Source organism: Tachyglossus aculeatus, chromosome X4 (genome assembly GCF_015852505.1).
Source record: "Tachyglossus aculeatus isolate mTacAcu1 chromosome X4, mTacAcu1.pri, whole genome shotgun sequence".
Classification (NCBI taxonomy): domain Eukaryota; kingdom Metazoa; phylum Chordata; class Mammalia; order Monotremata; family Tachyglossidae; genus Tachyglossus; species Tachyglossus aculeatus.
Window position 1 is genome coordinate 45,671,781 of NC_052098.1, and position 5,758 is coordinate 45,677,538.

At 47.9% G+C, this 5,758-nt stretch overlaps 1 non-coding gene across 1 annotated transcript; it reads right to left on the minus strand.

The window, feature by feature from the left end:
- Window positions 1–3,717: 3,717 nt before the first annotated feature.
- On the minus strand, window positions 3,718–3,855 carry LOC119948615. The gene has a single exon (XR_005456999.1). It is a non-coding gene; the product is annotated as a small nucleolar RNA SNORA7 (small nucleolar RNA).
- Window positions 3,856–5,758: the final 1,903 nt, after the last annotated feature.

Here is a 5,758-nt window from a genome sequence, read left to right on the forward strand (position 1 = left end):
TAGACAACTCGTTCAAGGAGTTTGGAAAGGAATGGTAGGAGGGATATGGGACGATAACTAGAAGGTGAGGTGGGGTCAAGAGAGGGTTTTTTTAGGATGGGAGAGACATGGGCATGTTTGAAGGCAGAGGGGAAGGAACCAGTGGAGAGTGAGCGGTTGAAGATGGAAGTTAAGGAGGGGAGAAGGGATGGAGCGAGAGATTTCATAAGATGAGAGGGAATGGGGTCAGAAGCACAGGTGGCCGGAGTAGCACTTGAGAGGAGGGAGGAGAGTTCCTCTGAGGATACCACTGGGAAGGATGGGAGAGTAGCAGAGAATGTTGAGAGCCGGGGGGTTGGAGAAAGGGGGGAAGAGACTTTGGGGAGGTCGGACCTGATGGATTTAATTTTGTTAATGAAGTAGGAGGCCAGATCGTTGGGGGTGAGGGAAGGAGGAGGGGGAGGAACCGGGGGCCTGAGAAGGGAGTTGAATGTACGGAAGAGCTGGCGGGGGTGATGGGCATGGGTGTCAATAAGGGAGGAGAAATAGTTTTGTCTGGCAGAAGAGAGGGCTGAGTTAAGGCAGGAAAGGATAAACTTGAAGTGAACGAGGTTGGCATGGTGTTTAGACTTTCGCCAGCACCGTTCGGCAGCTCGAGCATAAGAGCGAAGGAGGCGGACAGTGGCAGTGATCCAGGGCTGTGGGTTAGTGGTGCGAGAGCGGCGAAGGGAAAGGGGAGCGAGCGAGTCTAGCTGAGTAGAAAGGGTAGAGTTGAGAGCAGTAATCTGATCATCAAGACTGGGTAGAGAGGAGAGGGCGGCGAGGTGGGGTGTGAGGCGTTCCGAAAGATGGGTGGGGTCCAGAGAGCGGAGATCTCTGTGAGGGAGTAATACGGAGTAATACGGAGTAATACGTGGAAAGCACACGGTTCTGAGAGTCAGAGGACCTGGGGGTTCATTCGTTCATTCATTCATTCATTCATTCAATCAATCGTATTTATTGAGCACTTACTGTGTGCAGAGCACTGTACTAGCGCTTGGAAAGTACAATTCGGCTTTAAAGAGAAACAATCCCTGCCCACAACGGGCTTTAATCCCCGCTCTGCCAGATGTCTTTTGTGTGACCTTGGGTAAGTCACTTCACTTCTCTGTGCCTCAGTTACCTCAGATGGAAAATGGGGATTAAATCCTATTCCCCTCCTACTTAGACTGCGAGCCCCATGTGGGACAGGGACTGTGTCCAATCTGATTAACTTGTATCTACCCCAGCATTTAGAACAGTGCTAGGCACACAGTAAGCACTGAACAAGCACTGTTACTATTATTATTATTTTTAATAATAAGTGCTTAGTACAGTGCTTGGCACACAATAAACTCAGTAAATACTGAATCCGCCCATACAGGTGGAAAGTCTTTCCAGATGCCCTAGTAATTTATCACATATCTATAGATCTACTGATTAGCATTTCCTCTTCTTTTAATTATTGTTCCTGAATTAAATGAAGATTAGTTGTTTTGGGAGATAGTTGATAGGGTCATCACAGTGTTTGTAGTAGGACCGTCAATCCACTCTATAACGAAACTGGAGCGGGTTTGAAAGCATGTTCTTATGGAGGATTTGTTTGTATAGAGAGATTTTTCAAAGCAGTGTTAAAATCTCTAGACTATAAGCTCCCCTCTAGACTTTCAGTTCCCTGAGAGCAGGGATTATGTCTATCAACTCTGTTGCACTGTACTCTCCCAAGCCCATAGTACAGAGCTCTGCCCGCAGTAAGTGCCCAATAAATACCATGATTGATTGATTGCTTTAAGTTTCCTTATAAGGCGACTTTTGTGAGCAAGGAATTTGCTCTAAAGAGGTTAAACTCATTTCAAATACTGAGGGGCATTCAATTACCAAAACGATTAAAAATCAGTTCTCCCATTTCTATGGCTTCCTAGGTTTCTTCATAGCCTCAGCATTTCATGTTCCTAATCAAAAAACTGCTGGGAAGAAATTGATCGGCCAGGCAATAGGAATTTTCTAAAGTTGCGAGACTGGAACGATAAAATCGTTGGATGCAGTTTAAATATCCAGATTCATTCTGGGTCGACTTTTCAGATAAGAATCAAAATTGTTTAAAACTCCATGTCCTTTCCTGGTAACTTGCAGAATATTAATTTTACAACTGTTTATCCGATAATTTCATAGTAGTATTTGATTTCAGTCCATCCTCCAAAATACTAGGTTTGACCTGAAATTGTTTTGTAGGTTTGAAAGAAACCTTGAGTTTAGAATGGAAGCTTGACTTTTTTTCCCCTTTAATTGGCCACAGAATGGAACTTGCTCTCAGCATATTAATTGGCTGCATCTCTTCCTTGAGTTCTTGATACAGACAGATTTCACATGGTGAGAACTGGAAAAATGCTAGATGACTACGCGGTCCTGATATGTCTACTCAGAATGATCAGGCCCGGCCTGGAATTGCATCATAAATCACACAGAAAAATACAGCTGGACTAATTTTGCAATTTTACGAGAACCTCAGATTGAAAAGATAGCAAAGATTTTCCTCCTTGTGAGCTGTCACTTCCCTCTGATGTATTTACACAGGTCTTTGTCTGTTGAGCAGTCTTCAGAGTCATCTTATACCTCACTACCTCAAATCTGGTCAGTTCTACCTTTGCAACGTTTCTACAATATTCCCTCTCCTCTGCACCCAGACCTCTACTCCACCGATCCAATCACTTATCCTATCCCTTCTCCATTACTGCATCAGCCTCTGCATTGACTTCCCACTTCCCTGTCTCCTGTCTCTCTTCCCTGCAGTCCATATTGCACTCTGCTGCCTGGATCGTTTTTCTAAAAATCCATTTCATGCAGGTCTCCCCAAGCTTCAAAAACCTTCAATGATTGCCCACCCAGCTCCGCCTCAAACAGAAACCCCCAACTCACCTCTCTCCTCTCCCACTACAACCCAACCCACCCACTTCGCTCCTCTGCCACCAACCTACTCACTGCACCTCGACCTCGACTCTTTCACTGCTGTCCACTTGCTCACGTCCTGTACCCCCTAAACACTTTGATACTCACCCCATCCCCAGCCCCACGGCACTTGTTCTGTGCTGCCTCCCGTATCTGTAATTTATTTTAACGACCGTCTGCCCAGAGACAGCTCCCCGGAGCTGGACACAGTCGGAGGAGGAAAGAACTGTGCCTGGGCAAGAGCAGTTCAGTGCCCCAGCTGTGGTACTTCAGTGCTCGGGGCAACAGTTCGCATACTAGAGGCAGTGTGGCTTCGTGGGAAGAGCACGGGCCCAAGAGTCAAGAGACCAGGACTTAATGTCGGCTCTGCTACTGGCCTCATGTGTGACCGTAGGGAAGTCTGGGCCTCGGTTTCCTCATCTGTGAAATGGGGATCAGATCTCAACTCTTCCTACCTCTTAGACTGTAAGCCTTGTGTAGGCCAGGGACTGCGTCTGATCCGATTATCTTCCATCTCTCCCCGGCGCTTAGTTTAGTGCTTAACATATTGTTGTTGCTGGCTTATGATGTCAAGTCCAACTCATAGTGACGCCATAGACACATCTCTCCCAGAACGCCCCACCTCCATCTGCAATCATTCTGGTTGTGTATCCATAGAGTTTTCTTGGTCAAAATACAGAAGCGGTTTACCACGGCCTCTTTCCATGCAGTAAACTTGAGTCTCCACCCTCGACTCTCTGCCATGCCCCTGCTGCCCAGCACAGGTGAGTTTTCACTTGTAGCAGATGGCCTTCCACTCGCTAGCCACTGCCCAAGCTAGGAATGGAATGGGTAGACCTCTGCTTGACTCTCCCTCCCATAGTCGAGACTGGTAGAGTACTGGAAACTCTCCAGGTGTGACCCTGAGAGGGGGCTTAACGTATAGTAAAGTATTTAATGCCATTCACTAATAAGAAATAGAATACATCACATAATAAATATAACAATACATCAGAACCAGGGCTGGGACCCAGGCTAACTGGGGATATTCCTCTTTCTGTATACAAAGGACATAATAGACACATCACATAAACTCAGCGTCAGGACCCCAAATGCACAAACCCCATCTCCTTGCTCTGCCTTCCTCCTTCTGGCACCATCCCCTCCGAATCCCGACTCCTCCTTATCGCCATTCCTTTCTTATGTTCTCTCCCTCTCTCTCTTCCTCGCCCCATCTCCCCAGGGCCCACAGTTCCTTTCCAGCAACCACTGCCATGATTCCCAGGCCTTGGGGAAGATCTAGGTGAAGTCTAGGGCCAAGTGTTCCTCTGTACTACCACCCCTCCAACCCCTGAACCCCAGGTCTACCCTGTCCCTGCTCCCCCTCTTTGTTTTTAATGGCATTTGTTTTGTAGTACTTAAGCACTTATCATGTGTCAAACACTGTTCTAAGCACTGAGGTAAGTACAAGTCAATTAGGTTGGACATAGTCCCTTTTCCACATGGGGCTTACGGTCTTAAGTGGGAGGGAGAACAGGTATTGAATCCTCTTTGTTAAGTTCTCACTATGTGCCAGGGACTGTACCAAGCACTGGGGTAGATGCAAGTGAATCAGATTGGACACAGTCTATGTCCCCCATGGAGCTCACAGCTTTAATCCCCATTTTACAGATGAGGTAGCTGAGGCCTAGAGAAGTTAAGTGACTTGCCTAAGGTCACACAGCAGCAAGTGGTGGAGCCGGGATTAGAACCCAGGTCCTCTGACTCCTGGGCCTGTGCACTTTCTACTAGGCCATGCTACTTCTCTACCCGGAAGATATGAGCGCTAAGCTGCCTTACCCCATCTTCCAGTCTTTAGCCAGAGCAGGGAGGACTCCAGACTTCACTCCCAGGGCAGCCTGGACCCTGGGGGCTGAGTTGTAGCAGGAGTCTGGGTTGGATTGGAAAGGGAAGCAGCCATCTTGCGTTCTGAGGTACGGCCTGCCTCACCCCAAATCCCGCTGCAGGCACTCGGGGCCTCCAGCCCGCCCAGCTGTGGGCAGGGAATGTGTCCGTTTATTGTTATATTGTACCCTTCCAAGTGCTTAGTACAGTGCTCTGCACACAGTAAGCGCTCAATAAATCCAATTGAATGAATGAATGAATGAATGAGTGAGGAATTGTCTCAAAAGAAATGACAGAAGCCTCCAGAGGTGTCTGAGCTGAGCAGGCCAGCAACACAGCAGACTATAGGCAGACACTCCAATTCCCGGGGGAATAGTCTAACCATCCCAAACCGGGCTCTATAACCAGTAGGGCAGGTGGGGTACGGTTGAGAAACGCCCCAAACCAGGGCGTTTGGGGGCTGAGGGAATCAAAGTGGCTTGAGAAAGCTGGGACCACAGGACGGAGGGTGGGGAGGTAGAGAGGCAGGGCAAGTCCTCATTTAAGGAGGCTATGAGGCGGGATGGAGCACCAAAAAGCCAAGAACTCGCTGGAAAGACGTCACAGAGAGTTCCAAACACGGAATACAAATGAGTGGGGAGAGGGGACACCAGGCCAAGCAGGATCGTCCTCATTAAGAAACAAATTCCTTCTGCTACAGGTGGTCAACAGAAAGGCTCGCTGGTGATGAATCACCTATAGGTGGTTTTCATGAGCAATTCGACAAAGACAAAGATAGAAAAACACAGACTGTGTCCCAGTCAGCACCCCGCTTGGCATTATTGCAAATTCAACATCTCCATATGGAGTAAATTTCCCTTCCCGACAGTCCCACCCCTCTCTAGGCAGAGCCTATATTTGTCTTGACTGCCTGCTGCATTCAAACAAAGGCGTTTTTAAGAAACAACCTCTT